This window comes from Nicotiana sylvestris, chromosome 12 (assembly GCF_000393655.2).
Source record: "Nicotiana sylvestris chromosome 12, ASM39365v2, whole genome shotgun sequence".
NCBI lineage: Eukaryota > Viridiplantae > Streptophyta > Magnoliopsida > Solanales > Solanaceae > Nicotiana > Nicotiana sylvestris.
Genome location: NC_091068.1, coordinates 3,495,033 through 3,513,557, shown reverse-complemented (window position 1 = coordinate 3,513,557; position 18,525 = coordinate 3,495,033). Strand labels below are relative to the sequence as shown.

At 39.4% G+C, this 18,525-nt stretch overlaps 1 long non-coding RNA gene across 1 annotated transcript in view; it reads right to left on the bottom strand.

The window, feature by feature from the left end:
• Positions 1-283: 283 nt before the first annotated feature.
• LOC138884408 (uncharacterized) overlaps positions 284-18,525 on the bottom strand; it is a 36,436-nt gene continuing 18,194 nt past the window's right edge. The window contains exon 3 of the long non-coding RNA XR_011404599.1: positions 284-1,090. This is a non-coding gene — a long non-coding RNA (uncharacterized lncRNA). The remainder of the gene's footprint in view (positions 1,091-18,525) is intronic.

The following is an 18,525-nucleotide window of genomic DNA, read 5'->3' as shown; positions in this document are numbered from 1 at the left end:
TAATAAAACTATTTTTTTGTAATTTTCGTTTTTTAATAAAGACAAAATATAAAGTAATATTTTTTGTATTTTTCCAAAATTAAAATAACTACAAACATTAATAGAATTATATTTTTTTGTAATTTTTGAATTTATATAAAGTACCAAAATAAAGTACAATTTTTGTATTTTTCAAGTTTATGAGAAATACATTAACTAAAATTTATATATGTATTTTTGTGAATTTTTTTCTTTTTGCAACGAAATAAAGTAAAATAGTTAAAATAGCTATACTTGACCCAATTTCACCTATTCACGCTAAAAATGTGAAAATTCTCGGGGAGGGTCAAAAATCAGGTGTCTATAGCTGCCCCTCTTTGACTGGAAACACGAAGAGTTTTCCGACAAAGAACGACTAGACATGTTTTTGACCCGACCATTACTTGAACGGACTACACTAAGGAAAGGAAGAGGATGTGACCGAGCCCTGGTATCGGAGCTGCCTACATATCCTTGGTTATACAGGAATCAGGCCACGTGTAGTTCAGATATGAGAGATGGTGGAGTGTACCGAGGTGAAGAGTCGATCGAGGTGTCGTTCCGTTGAGGTTCCGGTCCGCGGTCCTGTCATTACAACAAAAAATGAAAACTGAAAAAGACTAACTAAGCATATCAGCTACTAGTTACAAAGATTCCTATCTTTAAGTCTTCTGAAACTTGGTCTTGAGTCTTGAATGGTGCTTCATACAGACTTTGGATTTGAACCTTGATACTTGTTAGTTGTAGGCGCTAGTTATTGAGCAGACCACATATGTTTTCCCCTTCTGTACTTTGGATTCTTTTTTCTTTTTCTTTTTCTTCTTTTCGATTTTTTTTTTGTTTTGTTTTTTGTGACTAGCTTTTGTTGACTATCTCAGCCTGTTGACTCGCATTCTTGAGGCGAGCTTCTTGTTGTTTCTAACTTGGATTGAATGCTGGGGATTTTTGTTGTAGCCTTCTGCCTTCCAATGGGTTACGGCTTGACCTTGAACGATGTTCCTCTATTCTACAGGCGGACCCCTAACTTCTTCAATCTTTGACATATAACAACCTCCGCTCTATAGGCAGGCTCCTGACAACCAAAACAAACAACACAAATGAAATTTCCTAACCCAGTTTGCACTAGTGAGGTTTGTGAGTCGTTAGCAAAATTGTAACCCACTGATACTGCTGATGCAGTGCTGAGAGTGAACTAAAGACTAGACTAGGATGTGCATCTCCTACGGGTAAAATCTCAATTTAGGAAGTGAGTCTCCTAAAATAAAATAGAACCTGAAATGTATTCCCTTGTTATACAGGTGGGCGCTTAACTTCAATGCTTGAAATGTAAAGACTGAAATGTATTCCTCTCGTTATACAGGTGGGCGCCTGGAACATGAAATGCAAATACTGAAATGTATTCCTCTCGTTATACAGGTGGGCGCCTGGCTTCAACACTTGAAATGAAAAAGACTGAAATGTATTCCTCTCGTTATACAGGTGGGCGCCTGGAACATGAAATGCAAATACTAAAATGTATTCCTCTCGTTACACAGGTGGGCGCCTGGCTTCAACACTTGAACTGAAAAAGACTGAAATGTATTCCTCTCAATATACAGGTGGGCGCCTGGAACATGAAATGCAAATACTGAAATGTATTCCTCTCGTTATACAGGTGGGCGCCTGGCTTCAACACTTGAAATGAAAAAGACTGAAATGTATTCCTCTCGTTATACAGGTGGGCGCCTGGGTTTAGGAAATGCAAATACTGAAATGTATTCCTCTCGTTATACAGGTGGGCGCCTGGCTTCAATGCTTGAAATGAAAAAGACTGAAATGTATTCCTCTCGTTATACAGGTGGGCGCCGGGTTTAGGAAAATGACTCTTTTTTTCTCAAAACGTTTTTTTTAGCATCTTAGGAGAAAGATTCATCAGACTAAGATTTTGATCCTAGGAGAAGGTTCATCAGACTAGGTCTCTATCTTAGGAGAAAAATTCGTCAGACTAAGATTTTGATCCTAGGAGAAGGTTCATCAGACTAGGTCATTTTTTTGTTTTTTGGTATCTTAGGAGAAAGATTCATCAGACTAAGATTTGGATCCTAGGAGAAGGTTCGTCAGACTAGGTCTCTATCTTAGGAGAAAAATTCGTCAGACTAAGATTTTGATCCTAGGAGAAGGTTCGTCAGACTAGGTCTCTATCTTAGGAGAAAAATTCATCAGACTAAGATTTTGATCCTAGGAGAAGGTTCATCAGACTAGGTCTTTTTTTGTTTTTTGGTTATCTTAGGAGAAAGATTCATCAGACTAAGATTTTGATCCTAGGAGAAGGTTCGTCAGACTAGGTCTCTATCTTAGGAGAAAAATTCATCAGACTAAGATTTTGATCCTAGGAGAAGGTTCGTCAGACTAGGTCTCTATCTTAGGAGAAAAATTCATCAGACTAAGATTTTGATCCTAGGAGAAGGTTCGTCAGACTAGGTCTTGTTTTTTGGTATCTTAGGAGAAAGATTCATCAGACTAAGATTTTGATCCTAGGAGAAGGTTCGTCAGACTAGGTCTCTATCTTAGGAGAAAAATTCGTCAGACTAAGATTTTGATCCTAGGAGAAGGTTCGTCAGACTAGGTCTCTATCTTAGGAGAAAAATTCATCAGACTAAGATTTTGATCCTAGGAGAAGGTTCATCAGACTAGGTCTTTTTGTTTTTTTGGTTATCTTAGGAGAAAGATTCATCAGACTAAGATTTTGATCCTAGGAGAAGGTTCGTCAGACTAGGTCTCTATCTTAGGAGAAAAATTCGTCAGACTAAGATTTTGATCCTAGGAAAAGGTTCATCAGACTAGGTCTTGTTTTTTTTGGTATCTTAGGAGAAAGATTCATTAGACTAAGATTTTGATCCTAGGAGAAGGTTCGTCAGACTAGGTCTCTATCTTAGGAGAAAAATTCATCAGACTAAGATTTTGATCCTAGGAGAAGGTTCATCAGACTAGGTCATTTTCGTTTTTTGGTTATCTTAGGAGAAAGATTCATCAGACTAAGATTTTGATCCTAGGAGAAGGTTCATCAGACTAGGTCTCTATCATAGGAGAAAAATTCGTCAGACTAAGATTTTGATCCTAGGAGAAGGTTCGTCAGACTAGGTTTTTTTTTGTTTTTTTTTTTTTTTTTATCTTTAACAACCACTTAGGAGGAAATGCATCTCCTATGGGTGGAACTAAAACGAATTTAGGAGGAAATGCGTCTCCTAGGGGGTAAAACTTAAACTTAGGAGGAAATGCGTCTCCGATGGGTAAAACTTAAACTTAGGAGGGAATGCGTCTCCTATGGGTAAAACTTAAACTTAGGAGGAAATGCATCTCCTATGGGTGAAACTAAACAAACCTAGGAGGAAATGCGTCTCTTATGGGTAAAACTTAAACTTAGGAGGAAATGCGTCTCCTATGGGTGAAACTAAGACAAACCTAGGAGGAAATGCGTCTCCTATGGGTAAAACTAAAACAAACTTAGGAGGAAATGCGTCTCCTATGGGTAAAACTTAAACTTAGGAGAAAATGCATCTCCTATGGGTGAAACTAAAACGAACTTAGGAGGAAATGCATCTCCTATGGGTAGAACTCTAATGATTTCAAACTAGGAAGTGCGTCTCCTATTAATGAAACCTTCGCTTTTTTTTTGAATTATTTACTTACCTGTGTTGTCTTCCCTCGAAACTGTTGGGGATTATTTAGACGGGGATGACCTTTTACCCCCCTTTTTTTCATTATTATCTTTTTATTCTTTTTTTTTTTCTCTCTTTTTTTGCATAGCTTCTTCCTTCGAAGACTATTATTATTAGCTTCCTCCTTTGAAGTCTAACCGCTGAGGATACCGACTTTCCAACCTTGTGTTGGACCCCTCGCAACTGCTAGGGATAACACTGTTGAGGAATTATTTACTTACCTGTTGGGGGTAAAATGTTATCAGCTGGGGGTACCTGACTTCCAGAAAATTTTCTAAATGGAAGGAAAATTTTCTGCCCCAGTTTGATAATATCCCTTGTGGCATGCGTTTCTGCATCAATGCCATTTCCTTTACCTGTTTCAAATCAAACAAAATTTGTTAGTTTAAAACATGGTGGTTGGCTGTGATACTCCTATTGGGATGGCTTTCCCTTTCTCCTTCCTTTCTCTGTGCTCCACAACTTGTTGGGGATGATATTATTTGCTGGGGATAATCCCTTTCTGCTGGGGATATCCCTCTTCTTTTGTGGCATAGCTTGGAAACTGGCATTTTCCCGACCTTTTAGTCTAGTATGGATTTCGCCAAATCATGCTCGCTGCTCTCCTTGCTCTGTTCATGGGCCTTGGCCTTGAGGTTTATAACCTTGGTTTTGGCAAGGATATCTCTCTTGACGCTCGTCAATCCTTTTGTCAATTCCCTTTGCTGGGGATATCTTTTTTGACACTGGCCACGCGCTTGTTCTTTGCTGACTATACCATTTGGAGGTACTAGTCAGATCTCATCTGGCATAATTGGAAAGCTGATGGCATATTTTGAAGTCAATTCACTTGTTCTGACCAGACAGACTCTATTGGGGATTTTTCTATGAAAGGAAAAAGATAAAAGGGAACAGAATAAAAAGACAAAGGAAAAAAATGACTCTTTAACAAAAGAAACTATAAATAAAAACCTATCAAATGCAGATACCGACTCTAATGGCCATGACATGCGTATGTGGCCTATCCTCTACCGTCAATCATCTTTCAAGATCTTCAATTGGCGATTCCCCATCTGATTCTCAATCTTATTCGACTTGTAGTGCCCGAAGGGTTTTCACTATCAAGTCTCTCTCATTTTTGGTTCTTCTCTCAGCTTTCATCCCCTTATGGTGCCTGTGAAGGTTTTCACCGATAAGACTCTCATTTTTATCACTTTCCAGGTGGGGATTTGGAGTGTTGCCGGTACGACTCTTTCTGTTGGGGATTAGAGTCCTTTATGCTGTGGAACAGAATGTTATGTTCGCTGGTAAGACTCTTCATTTGTCTGACTTGGCATCTTTTGAAGACTGATCAGAAGGTCTTTCTTTGGACCGTAATGTGGGTTTTGGATAGGGCTAGAAAAAAGGGTATTAAAGGCTCAAAAAATGCATTAATTTTGGGTTATTAATTACAACCTTCGGAATTAGATTTATTTATATCAAACGCAACATCTGCCCCAGTTTCTTGCTTGGGGATATTTAATTGATTGATTTTTTTTCAAAACTATGACCGAGCCGTGAAGCGCCTACGTATCCTCTTTGAGGAATCAGGTCAAACGTAGTTCCCAATTCCTCTTTTTCATTTGACTTTCTTTTTTTTTTCGTTATCATTTTCCTTTTCTCTTTTTCTTTTCTCATTTCTCCTTTCTTTTTGTCGTTTTTTTACTTTCTCTCTTTTTTTCTTTTATTCTTCTTTTTCCGTTTTGTTGTTTTCTTTTCTTTCTTTTCTCTTACCTGCCATGCTTGCGTATTCTATTCGTTGCTACTAATTCCGAACGAGGGGTATGAAAGAAAATAAATAAGGCTCAAAAGGGGTAACGAAGGATAAAGTGTTTGGGTAGCAGAACAAAATGCCTTCGTCATTCCAGTCTTCAAAACATGCCAAGTGCAAACAACACAATTTAAACTTGTAGTCTCTTCTGATGGTGCTGAACTTGACAATTATGTTAAACGTTTTATTTTTCCTTTGTCATTTCTAAAGCACCGTAGGGCGACACTCTCATTATCATGACCGACCCTCATGCCAATTTGGCGAATCTTGCTTTTAACGGTTTTCTTTGTGCTTAACTTGCCCCAGTTCCACATGACTCGAGCTCTGAATAATCTCAAACCGTCCTTATTTCCTTTAAATGCTTTGATCACCTTCTCGGGGTTTTATGATTAACTTTTAAGATTAGGCCCAAACTGTGTGTGCAAGTCATGTCACTAGAATCGGCGTTGAACAGAAATGATAAAAGGACTAAACAAAAAAAAGATAACTGGAAATAACAAAAGACCGGCTTTGTATTAGATTACCGGTGAAATGGTTTGAAAAAACAAAAACAAACCGGAATAAAATCCTAAACAACCTGGACAAAATTTAAACAAACTACTATGACAAAATGGAAAGATAAGAAGGTTTGACACAGGACAAAATCCAAATTACAACCTTAATAATCCGGACAACAGAAATGACAACAAAATAAGCCACCACAAACTTCTCTCTTGCTGACCAAGGAACGAAGCGTCCTCCCACTTTATCAAAAACTGGCATCTTAGCCACTGAGCTTTGCATCAATACTGCCGAGACCATTACCCGCTTCAACATCATCACCCTCTGTCAACAAGTTCTCGATAGGGTTCGAGTGCTCCATGTCACTGTTATTGATCACAATCCGCCCTTCTTGGATCATTCTTTCTATTTCTCTTTTCAAATCCCGACAGCTTCCCACATTGTGCCCCTGGGCATTGGAATGGTATTCGCACCTTTTAGAAGGGTCAAAGCTTCTTGCACGTGGGTCCACACGATTTGGAGGAATAGGTGCAATCATGTCATGATTCTTTAACTTCTCAAATAAGCTTTCATAGGACTCTCCTATTGGTGTAAAATTATCTTTCAACCTTTGTTCCCCTTTATACCTCTGGCTTGGCTGTGGGTTATAGGGCACCTGAAAATTTTGTGGAGACTTCTGGAGATTTTGTGATGCTCGTGCTCGCCTCCTGGGGTGTTTTGGTGGCTGGACAACATACTGAGGTGGAGCGACAGAGTATTGAGCGTCCTGAGGTGGATAATACTGCTCAGGGGAGCCATAGAAAATCTGAGGAGGCTGCTCATACCTTCGAGATGTTCTCCTGGGACCTCTTCTAGACCCTGATGTCATCATGATTTCTTCAATCTCCTCATTTGTGTCGCTAATATTATCTGACTCAACCCGGACAGCCTGAGTTGCGGCTTTAAGAACAGCTTGACTTATAATTTTGCCTGTCTTAAGACCATTCTCTACCATTTCTCCAATTTTGATTGCTTCCGAGAAGGTTTTGCCAACTGCGGACACCATGTTTTGAAAGTAATCTGGCTCTTGCGCTTGAAGGAAGACAGTAATTAGCTCGTGGTCATCCATGGGTGGCTTAACTCGAGCTGCTTGCTCTCTCCATTTTATGGCATATTCCCTGAAACTTTCACTTGGTTTCTTCTTCAGGTTTGAAAGGGAAATGCGGTCTGGGGGAATGTCGATGTTGTATTGGAACTGTCTGACAAAGGCCTGTGCCATGTCATCCCAGACATACCAGCGAGACGTGTCTTGATCCATAAACCATTCGGAGGCTACTCCCGTAAGGCTTTCCACAAAATAAGCCATCAACAATTCTTCATTTCTTCCCGCACCTCTCAGTTGATTGCAATACCTTTTCAGGTGGGCTATGGGATCTCCATGTCCATCGTACTTTTCAAATTTGGGAGTCTTGAAACCAGGCGGCAAGTGGACATCGGGGAACATACATAGATCTTTGAAGGCAACACTCTTTTGGCCTGCCAACCCTTGCATGTTTTCCAACCATTGTTCTAAGCTTTTCACTCTTTGGGTCATTTCTTCCTGTACCATCTTTCGGGCAGGCTTCTCAGTTTTTGCAGCAAGATCAAACGAGTACGAGTGGTACTCAGGAGAGTGGTACTGCTCTTGTTGTGTCGCAAATTGTGACTCATGACGAGGAACCCTCCGACTCTGAGTCTCTGGAGCACTTGTAACAGCTTCGACGTTAGTTGTCATTTTTCTTTGAGGCACAAACCGACCATCTCAACTTTCTTCACAATTCAAAACCAAATATGTTAGAATGGACTCAGTCGGTCCTTATTATTATCAATATATATATATATATATATATATATATATATATATATTTATTTATTTATTTACCTTTGTTTTTCTTTTTCTTTTTTTGTTTTCTTTTTTTCTCTTTTTCATTTTTTTTCGTGGTCGAATCTTATGGAGATTGCCTACGTATCATGACCCTGCATGAATCAGACCTTGCGTAGTTCGGACCAATAAGAGATAAACAATAACAAACAATTTTTCAATTTTCATATTAAAACAAACTGGGTTTCAAAGGTTTGAAGATGACCTACAAACTACAAAATCAAACAACCCGCATATTCTAATCAAAATATTTACAAAAACAATGGCCAGATTCCTTTCCCCGTTTGTCAAATGCAACCAAATGGTTATTTTCGCAAATGTGGCCCCTGTCAAACTTCACATAAATTTTGAGGCCGGGGAGGATTATTTTGACACTTTACCAACTTGTCCATTCTTTTACGAAAACAACCTTTCGACAACTGAAAGATACTCTAAGGCTATTTCGGCAAGAACGGTTTAAGACGCGGCCGAAGCTGGATCGGCTTATTATGACAAAATTCAAACGGTATTCACCTGACCGCTGACTCTTTGTTTTTTTCCGATTATGATAAAAACCTTGTATTGCAAACACGGCCTTTCGACGTCTCGGGGACGAAGCTTTTTAAGGCTGTGTGGGTCCATATCTCAAAATGACCCAAAGGTGGCTGTTTATGCCAAGTCAGCCTTCCGGCGTCCCTTTCGGGAACATTCGGCTATTTATGACAAAACAGCATCACCTGACTTATTTATAACTCTTTTTTATCGTTTTTCAAATTAGAAAAGTCAATATTGCAAACACGGCCTTTCAACGTCTCGGGGACGAAGATTTTAGGCTGTGGGGGTCAACTGGACCAAATCTTAAAAAATGACCCAAAGGTGGTTGTTTATGCAAAGTCAGCCTTCCGGCGTCCCTTTCGGGAACATTCGGCTATGTCTTGATAAAACAGCGTCACCCGACTTCTTTATGACAAAATTAAAATTTGACATATATATATATATATATATATATATATATATATATATATATATATTTTCATTATTATTTATTTGTTTTTTTGGCTTTTTAGCAAAATGGGGGTTGGACCCGATGAGGGTTGCCTACGTATCTCACATCCGGTGAGAATCAAACCCGCGTAGTTCGGGCAAATAAACTATTTTTGAGAAGACCCTTTTCCATTTTCTATTCTTTTTTTTTATATAACAAACAAACAAACTATTATTTTTCATTCATAACAAACAAACTAACTAACGTAAAAAACATTCCTTCTTTTTTCATTTGTTTTTCCTATTCTAAAGAAAAAGAAAATGTTTTTTTTTTGGAATTTTTACCTTTAATAAAAGAAATGCTTGAATTTTTAAAGAAGAATCAAAATACTTTTGAATTTTTTTTTGGATTATATATATATTTATTTTGGAACAAATAATTAAATCACGTTCAACGCCTGACTCTTTTTATTTTATTTTTGGCATTTTCATAAACAAATAAATAAACCTATTTTAAAAACAAGACAAAACAATGATGATTTTTTCTACTTTTCCTTTGATTTTAATAAAACAAACTAAGAAGACATTTTTTTTTATTTTCACAAAATTTCGGCAGAGTTTCGACACTACTTGGACATTTGCTTTTTTTTTTCTTCCTAACAGTAAGTAGTCACATCTCTACACTGTTATTTTCTCCTCTTTTCCACTATTTTCTAATTTGTGGATGATGATGAAAACATACACCATCTTTTTTTGAATTTTCAATGTTTTTTTTTATATATATACATATATATTATATTTTTTATATTTATTATATTTTCAAAAATGTGGCATGGGGGACATAGGGAATTTCAAGACTTCTTGGATTCCGCAAATGTTCCCCATGTGCTTTTCCCAAAAATGAAGCGTGGGGGACATAGGGAATTCCAAGGCTTCTTGGATTCCACAAATGTTCCCCATGTGTTTTTCCCCAAAAACGAAGCGTGGGGGACATAGGGAATTCCAAGAATTCTTGGATTCCACAAATGTTCCTCATGCTTTGATTAAAATAACACCATGCTCGAAAAACGTGCGGCCTTCTTATTAAACGTGATCAACCAAACAAGGTGTGTCATTTGTCCGCAACTATTATTGGTCCGCCAAATGACTCATTCGCCTTTGAATAAGTACAACATGTAGCACATAGGATGCCAAAAGATGGTCTATTATTTTCAGGTTGCTTGTCCTAGATGGACCCAACCCCTGTGTTGAGTCCCCTAAGTCAAATGCACATGATGCAAATAAACGCTCCTACTAGGGATCCGGCATGAAGTTGAGTTATTCTAGGTTCAAAACCTGGGTATTTGTTCTAGACTGTGTACCCGAGCGGACAACTCGAGTCGAGGAGGGGCTACGTACCGGGGACCCGCGGGATCGTCCGGCTTTGTAACTTATCAGGTATTGACACTAATAGAATAGGGAGTCTCGACCAGCGAGCTTCTCCCCAGAGGTAAGAAGTGAATGGTTTCGGCACAGTTTATATATACAGTTCAAATAATATCAAAGCGGTAAAAGCAGCATTTAGCACATTAGGCTCAAAACATGTAATAAAATCAGGTAATAAATAAAGCCAAATAATAACATTATTCTAAGCTCGAATTCTTAACCCTGAACCAGTGGTTCTGGGTCTAATCCCCAGCAGAGTCGCCAGAGCTGTCACACCTCCTTTTTCCGCACCCGCGAGGGTGCAAGGGAGTTTTTCCAATTAAAGGACAATCGAAACGGGATTGGTTTATTTATTTCAGAGTCGCCACTTGGGAGATTTAGGGTGTCCCAAGTCACCAATTTTAATCCCGAATCGAGGAAAAGAATGACTCCATATTACAGTCTGCGTACCAGAAATCCGGATAAGGAATTTTGTTAACCCGGGAGAAGGTGTTAGGCATTCCCGAGTTCCGTGGTTCTAGCACGGTCGCTCAACTGTTATATTCGGCTTGATTATCTGATTTTATACAAATATGAACTTATGTGCCAATTTTATCTTTTAACCGCTTTTATCATTCACTGTTATTTTTATAGGACTTGCAACGTCGTGAAAACATATCTCGAACCACGTTACATCAATGCACCCGTGGTTATTGACATATCTCGACTCGGTTGAGATTTGGATTTGGGTCACATAAATGTGCACCCGAATTAAGGAGAATAAATTATTAAGACGCGCCTAAAGCAACTAACGTATTGTTATTTTGGGGAAGGACGTAAAATTTGCTACACGGCCTGTCCCAGATTCTAAGTATTTTAATATATATGCATTTAGAGGGCCCCGCAGCTTCTAGATTTTTTGTTTGTCGGGGCTCGTCTCATTTTATTATTAAAAGGAATTTACAACGTCATGGAAATGCATCTCGGGCCACGCCACAATCAATGTGCCCGTGACTAGAGACATATTTCGACTCCGTTGAGATTTGGATTTGGGTCACATAAATGTGCACCCGAGTTTAGGGAGATAACATTATTAAAGGCGCGCCTAAAGAAACTAGCGCATTATTATTTTGGGGTAGGGCCGTGAAATTTGCTTAACGGCCCGTCCCGAATTCTAATTATTTTAATATATACATTTAGAGGGCCCCGTAGCTCGTGCATTTTTTCGAGGCTTGTCTCATTTTATTTATTAAAGGCAAGCCTAAAAGCAATTATGATTTCCTACCCATGACGTCATCTGAAGTTAAACGAAAACAACGATTCTAATAAGTAATAATATCCATGGTAAAAATGAAAAAAAACGATTCAACCAAGACGACTCACAAACCGTTTATATGTTCTCACATTTACTTTAAGCATGCAATAACTATCCATAAAATAAACATTTTCAACACAACAACAAAAAATTGCATTGTTGACATTCATCAATACTCTCATTCCCCTTGAACCATAATATACGAAATGAACAAAATGAAACAAAGGATGAAGAACAATAACCTTTGAACTTCGACAACCTCAAAACGACAAACACGACCCCGACGGGACTCAAGCCGGACCTCTCTGAACGAAGAACAACGACGGAACCTCGGACAAACACCTCGACGTACAGGACCTCGACGAACCAAAGACGACCTCGATGGAAATAGAAAGCTCGGACCCACAGCTGTCAACAACCAGGGACTGTTTGGTTGCTGCTGTATTTTTCCGGCGCAGCACTTGGTACGTGAAGCTGCAGCATGAGGGGTCGTTTAGGCAGTTGACGATGGTTAACGGGGGTGGTGTTTAGTGGTGTTGTTTGGACGAGAGGGAGTAGGGACTCGTAGGGTTTTTGGGTGGTTTGTTGACGGTGGTGATGGAGGAGGCAGAAGCGAGTAACAATGGTGGTTTCACGGTGGGAAGGTGACGGAGGGAGATGGAGACTGGTCTGACCACGGAGCTGAAGTAGTAGCGGCTTGGAGGAGTTGCTGCCCTCTAAAGTGGAACGGAAAAGGGTGGTCGACGGGTTTTGGTTACGACGGAAAACAGTGACGGGCCTGCTTGGTGGTGGTTCCGGCGTCGTTGGGGCGAAGGGTCTGGTTTTTCCGGTGGTTGACGATGGAGGAGTTGGGTTGGGTACTGGTAACGGGCAGTAGGGTTTTGGGTGTTTGTTGACGGGTAGGTGTTTGGGCGGCGGCGATGGCTGGTTGCGATGGAGTTTGGGGAGGAGACGGGGTGGTTGTTTGGTGGTGGCGACGAGCAGTGGTCGACGAATGGGCTGGTGGTTATGGTCGTTTAAACAGTTGTTTGCTGGCGGTTCAGGTTGGTCGTGGGTAGGGGAGCTGAGGTTGCGACGATGATCATGGGACGGAGAGGGAGCTGGGCGATGACCGGGGATGCGAGGGGGGCTGTTCGGACAGTGGTTTGGGTGAGGGTTTTTGGACTGGTTTTTGCCTTTTGAGTAGTAGGGTTTTTTGTTCCCTTTCTTGAGGAAGAAGACGGAGGAACAGTGCCAACCCCTCCAAAATTTTCAAAAGTCCTCCCTTTTTCAAATCCTTGTCCGTGTATTAATGCCCATTTGTCCAGAAAAATGAGCCCCACACGTGGTGGGGTTCGAGACTTGTATCCCCCACGCGTGGTGGAGTTCCCCATGTGTCACGGACTCGGTTTATTATGGGCTAGGTCCGAAAATTAGGCATAAAACCGGGTAATTTGAACCCGAATATTATTCTTTTGCCCGGATCCGAGAATAAGAACACGACGTTGCTTAACTAATAACTACCAAAATAAGACTAATATTTAAACAAAATTATATCTTTTTAAGTATATTTTTCAAGATTTAAAATAGCTACAAAATATTAATAAAACTATTTTTTTTGTAATTTTCGTTTTTTAATAAAGAAAAAATATAAAGTAATATTTTTTGTATTTTTCCAAAATTAAAATAACTACAAACATTAATAGAATTATATTTTTTTGTAATTTTCGAATTTATATAAAGTACCAAAATAAAGTACAATTTTTGTATTTTTCAAGTTTATGAGAAATACATAAACTAAAATTTATATATATATTTTTGTGATTTTTTCTTTTTGCAACGAAATAAAGTAAAATAGTTAAAATGGCTATACTAGACCCAATTTCACCTATTCACGCTAAAAATGTGAAAATTCTCGGGGAGGGTCAAAAATCAGGTGTCTACATCTCCTATGGGTGAAACTAAAACAAACTTAGGAGGAAATGCATCTCCTATGGGTAAAACTAAACTTAGGAGGAAATGCATCTCCTATGGGTAAAACTAAACTTAGGAGGAAATGCATCTCCTATGGGTAAAACTCAAACAAACTTAGGAGGAAATGTGTCTCCTATGGGTAAAACTTAAACTTAGGAGGAAATGCATCTCCTATGGGTGAAACTAAAACGAACTTAGGAGGAAATGCATCTCCTATGGGTAGAATTCCAATGATTTCAAACTAGGAAGTGCGTCTCCTATTAATGAAACCTTCGCTTTTTTTTTTGAATTATTTACTTACCTGTGCTGTCTTCCCTCAAAACTGTTGGGGATTAATTAGATGGGGATGACTTTTCCCCTTTTTTTCTTTTTTTTTTCATTATTATCTTTTTATTCTTCTTTTTTTTATTCTTTTTTTTTTTCTTTTTTTTATTCTTTTTTTTTATTATTCTTTTTTTTTGTTTTGTTTTTGCATAGCTTCTTCCTTCGAAGACAACCTCCCTTGAGAGTCGTTTTGTCTTTCCCCGAAAGGAACCGCTGTGGATACTGACTTTCCAACCTTGTGTTGGACTCCTCGCAACTGCTAGGGATAACGCTGTTGGGGAATTATTTACTTACCTGTTGGGGGTAAAATGTTATCAGCTGGGGGTACCTGACTTCCAGAAAATTTTCTAAATGGGAGGAAAATTTTCGGCCCCAGTTCGATAATATCCCTTGTGGCATGCAGTTCTGGCATCAATTCCATTTCCGTTACCTGCTTCAAATCAAACAAAATGTGTTAGTTTAAAACATGGTGGTTGGTTGCGATACTCCTACTGGGATGACTTTCCCTTTCTCCTTTATTGCGCTGTGTTCCACGGCTTGCTGGGGATGATATTATGTGCTGGGGATAATCCCTTCCTGCTGGGGATATCCCTCTTCTTTTGTGGCATAGCTTGGAAACTGGCATTTCCCTGACCTTTTAGTCTAGTATGGATTTCGCCAAATCATGCTCACTGCTCTCCTTGCTTTGTTCACGGGCCTTGTTTTTGAGATTTATAACCTTGGTTTTGGCAAGGATATCCCTCTTGACGCTCGTCAATCCTTTTGTCAATTCCCTTTTGCTGGGGATATCTTTATTGACACTGGCCTCGCGCTTGTTCCTTGCTAACTATACCATTTGGATGTACTAGTCAGATCTCATCTTGAAAAGCTGATGACATATTTTGAAGTCATTTCATACTTGTTCTGACCAGACAGACTCTATTGGGGAATTTTTCTATGAAAGGGAAAAGATAAAAGGGAACAGAATATAAAGACAACGAAAAATGACTCTTTAACAAAAGAAACTATAAATAAAAACCTATCAAATGCAGACACTGACTCTAATGGTCATGACATGCGCCTGTGGCCTATCCTCTACCGTCAATCATCTTTCAAGATTTTCAATTGGCGATTCCCCATCTGATTCTCAATCTTATTCGACTTGTAGTGCCCGAAGGGTTTTCACTATCAAGTCTCTCTCATTTTAGCTTTTCTCTCAGCTTTCATCGCCTTATAGTGCCTGTGAAGGTTTTCACCGATAAGACTCTCTCATTTGTATCACTTTCCAGCTGGGGATTTGGAGTGTTGCCGGTACGACTCTTTCTGTTGGGGATTAGAGTCCTTTCTGCTGTGGAACAGAATGTTATGTTCGCAGGTAAGACTCTTCATTTGTCTGACTTGGCATTTTTTGAAAACTGATCAGAAGGTCTTTCTTTGGACCGTAATGTGGGTTTTTGGATAGGGCTAGAAAAAAAGGGTATTAAAGGCTCAAAAAATGCATTAGTTTTGGGTTATTAGTTACAACCTTCGGAATTAGATTTATTTACAATGAACGCAACCTCTGCCCCAGTTTCTTGCTTGGGGATATCTTAATTGTTTTTTTTTTCATTTTTCAAAACTATGACCGAGCCGTGAAGCGCCTACGTATCCTCTTTGAGGAATCAGGTCAAATGTAGTTCCCAATTCCTCTTTATTCATTTGACTTTCTTTCTTTGTTATCATTTTTCTTTTCTTTTCTTTTTTTCTTTTTTTTCTTTTTTTTCGTTTTGTTGTTTTCTTTCTTTTTTCTTTTTCTTCGTTGCTACTTATTCCGAACGAGGGGTATGAAAGAAAATAAATAAGGCTCAAAAGGGGTAACGAAGGATAAAGTGTTTAGGTAGCAGAACAAAATGCCTTCGTCATTCCAGTCTTCAAAACATGCCAAGTGCAAACAACACAATTGAACATAGATTTATAGTCTCTTCTGATGGTGCTGGACTTGACAATTATGTTAAACATTTTATTTTTCCTTTGTCATTTCTAAGCACCGTTGGGCGACACTCTCATTATCATGACCGACCCTCATGCCAATTTGGCGAATCTTGCTTTTAACGGTTTTCTTTGTGCTTAACTTGCCCCAGTTCCACATGACTCGAGCTCTGAATAATCTCAAACCGTCCTTATTTTCTTTAAATGGTCTGATCGCCTTTCCGAGGTTTTATGATTAACTTTAAAGATTAGGCCTAAACTTGGTGCGCATGTCATGTCCCTAGAATCGGCAGTGAACGAAATGATAAAAGTATTAAACAAAGAGATGACTGGAAATAATAAAAGACCGGATTTGCTTTAGACTACCGGTGGAATGGATTGAGAAAACAAAACAAACCAGAATAAAATCCTAACACAAACTGGACAAAATTTAAACAAACTGCTAGGACAAAATGGAAAGATAAGAAGGTTTGACACAAGACAGTATTCGGATTATAACCCTAAGAATAATCCGGACAGCAGAAATGACAACAAAATAAGCCACCAACAGCGTCTCTCTTGCTAACCAAGGAATGGAGCGGCCTCCCACTTCATAAAAAACTGGCATCTTAGCCACTGAGCTTTGCATCAATACTGCCAAGACCATTACCAGCTTCAACATCATCAACCTCTGTCAACAAGTTCTCGATAGGGTTCGAGTGCTCCATGTCACTGTTATTGATCACAATCCGCCCTTCTTGGATCATTCTTTCTATTTCTCTTTTCAAATCCCGACAGCTTTCCACATTGTGCCCATGGGCATTGGAATGGTATTCGCACCTTTTAGAAGGGTCAAAGCTTCTTGCACGTGGGTCCACACGATTTGGAGGAATAGGTGCAATCATGTCATGATTCTTTAACTTCTCAAATAAGCTTTCATAGGACTCTCCTATTGGTGTAAAATTATCTTTCAACCTTTGCTCCCCTTTATACCACTGGCTTGGTTGTGGGTTATAGGGAACCTGAAAATTTTGTGGAGACTTCTGGAGATTTTGTGATGCTCGTGCTCGCCTCCTGGGGTGTTTTGGTGGCTGGACAACATACTGAGGTGGAGCGGCAGAGTATTGAGGGTCCTGGGGTGGATAATACTGCTCAGGGGAGCCATAGAAAACCTGAGGAGGCTGCTCATACCTTCAAGATGTTCTCTTGGGACCTCTTCTCGACCCTGATGTCATCATGATTTCTTCAATTTTCTCACTTGTGTCGCTAAAATTATCAGACTCAACCTGGACAACCTGAGTTGCGGCTTTAAAAACTGCTTGACTTATAATTTTGCCTGTCCTAAGACCATCCTCTACCATTTCTCCAATTTTGATTGCTTCCGAGAAGGTTTTGCTAACTGCGGACACCATGTTTTGAAAGTAATCTGGCTCTTGCGCTTGAAGGAAGACATTAATTAGCTCGTGGTCATCCATGGGTGGCTTAACTCGAGCTGCTTTCTCTCTCCATTTGATGGCGTATTCCCTGAAACTTTCACTTGGTTTCTTCTTCAGGTTTGAAAGGGAAATGCGGTCCTGGGCAATGTCGATGCTGTATTGGAACTGTCTGACAAAGGCCTGTGCCATGTCATCCCAGACATACCAGCGAGACATGTCTTGATCCATAAACCATTCGGAGGCTACTCCCGTAAGGCTTTCCACAAAATAAGCCATCAACAATTCTTCATTTCTTCCCGCACCTCTCAATTGATTGCAATACCTTTTCAGGTGGGCTATGGGATCTCCATGTCCATCGTACTTTTCAAATTTGGGAGTCTTGAAACCAGGAGGCAAGTGGACATCGGGGAACATACATAGATCTTTGAAGGCAACACTCTTTTGACCTGCCAACCCTTGCATGTTTTTCAACCATTGTTCTAAGCTTTTCACTCTTTGGGTCATTTCTTCCTGTACCATCTTTCGGGCAGGCTTCTCAATCTTTGCAGGAAGATCAAACGAGTACGAGTGGTACTCAGGAGAGTGGTACTGCTCTTGTTGTGTTGCGAATTGTGACTCATGACGAGGTTGTCCTTGACCACCGGCCCATGCTTGACACATTTCGGTCATTTGCTGTTTCAATATTTTATTTTCCTCAACCATAGTAGACTCTTGTTGAACCCTCCGACCCTGAGTCTCTGGAGCACTTGTACCAGCTTCGACGTCAGTTGTCATTTTTCCTGGGACCTTGTGTTGGCCGCTTACCACAAACCGACCACCTTAACTTTCTTTCACAATTCAAAACAGAACATGTTAGAATGGACTCAGTCAGTCCTTATTATTATCAATATATATATTTTTTCATCATTTTTTTCGTTTTTTTTTTCATTTTTCATTTTTTCGTTTTTTCATTTTTTCATTTCGTTTTTTTTCATTCTCTTTTTTTGCTTTTTCATTTTGCTTTTTTTCGTGGTCGAATCTTATGGAGATTGCCTACGTATCATGACCCCGCATGAATCAGACCTTGCGTAGTTCGGACCAATAAAAGATAAACAATACTAAACACTCTTTTTTTTTCAATTTTCATAGTAAAACAAACTGGGTTTCAAAGGTTTAAAGATGACCTACAAACTTGAAAATCAAACAACCCATATATTCTAATCAAGAGATTTATAAACTCAAAACAAAAAAGGCCAGCTTCCTTTCCCCGTTTGACAAATGCAACCAAATGGTTATTTTTGCAAATGTGACCCCTTCCA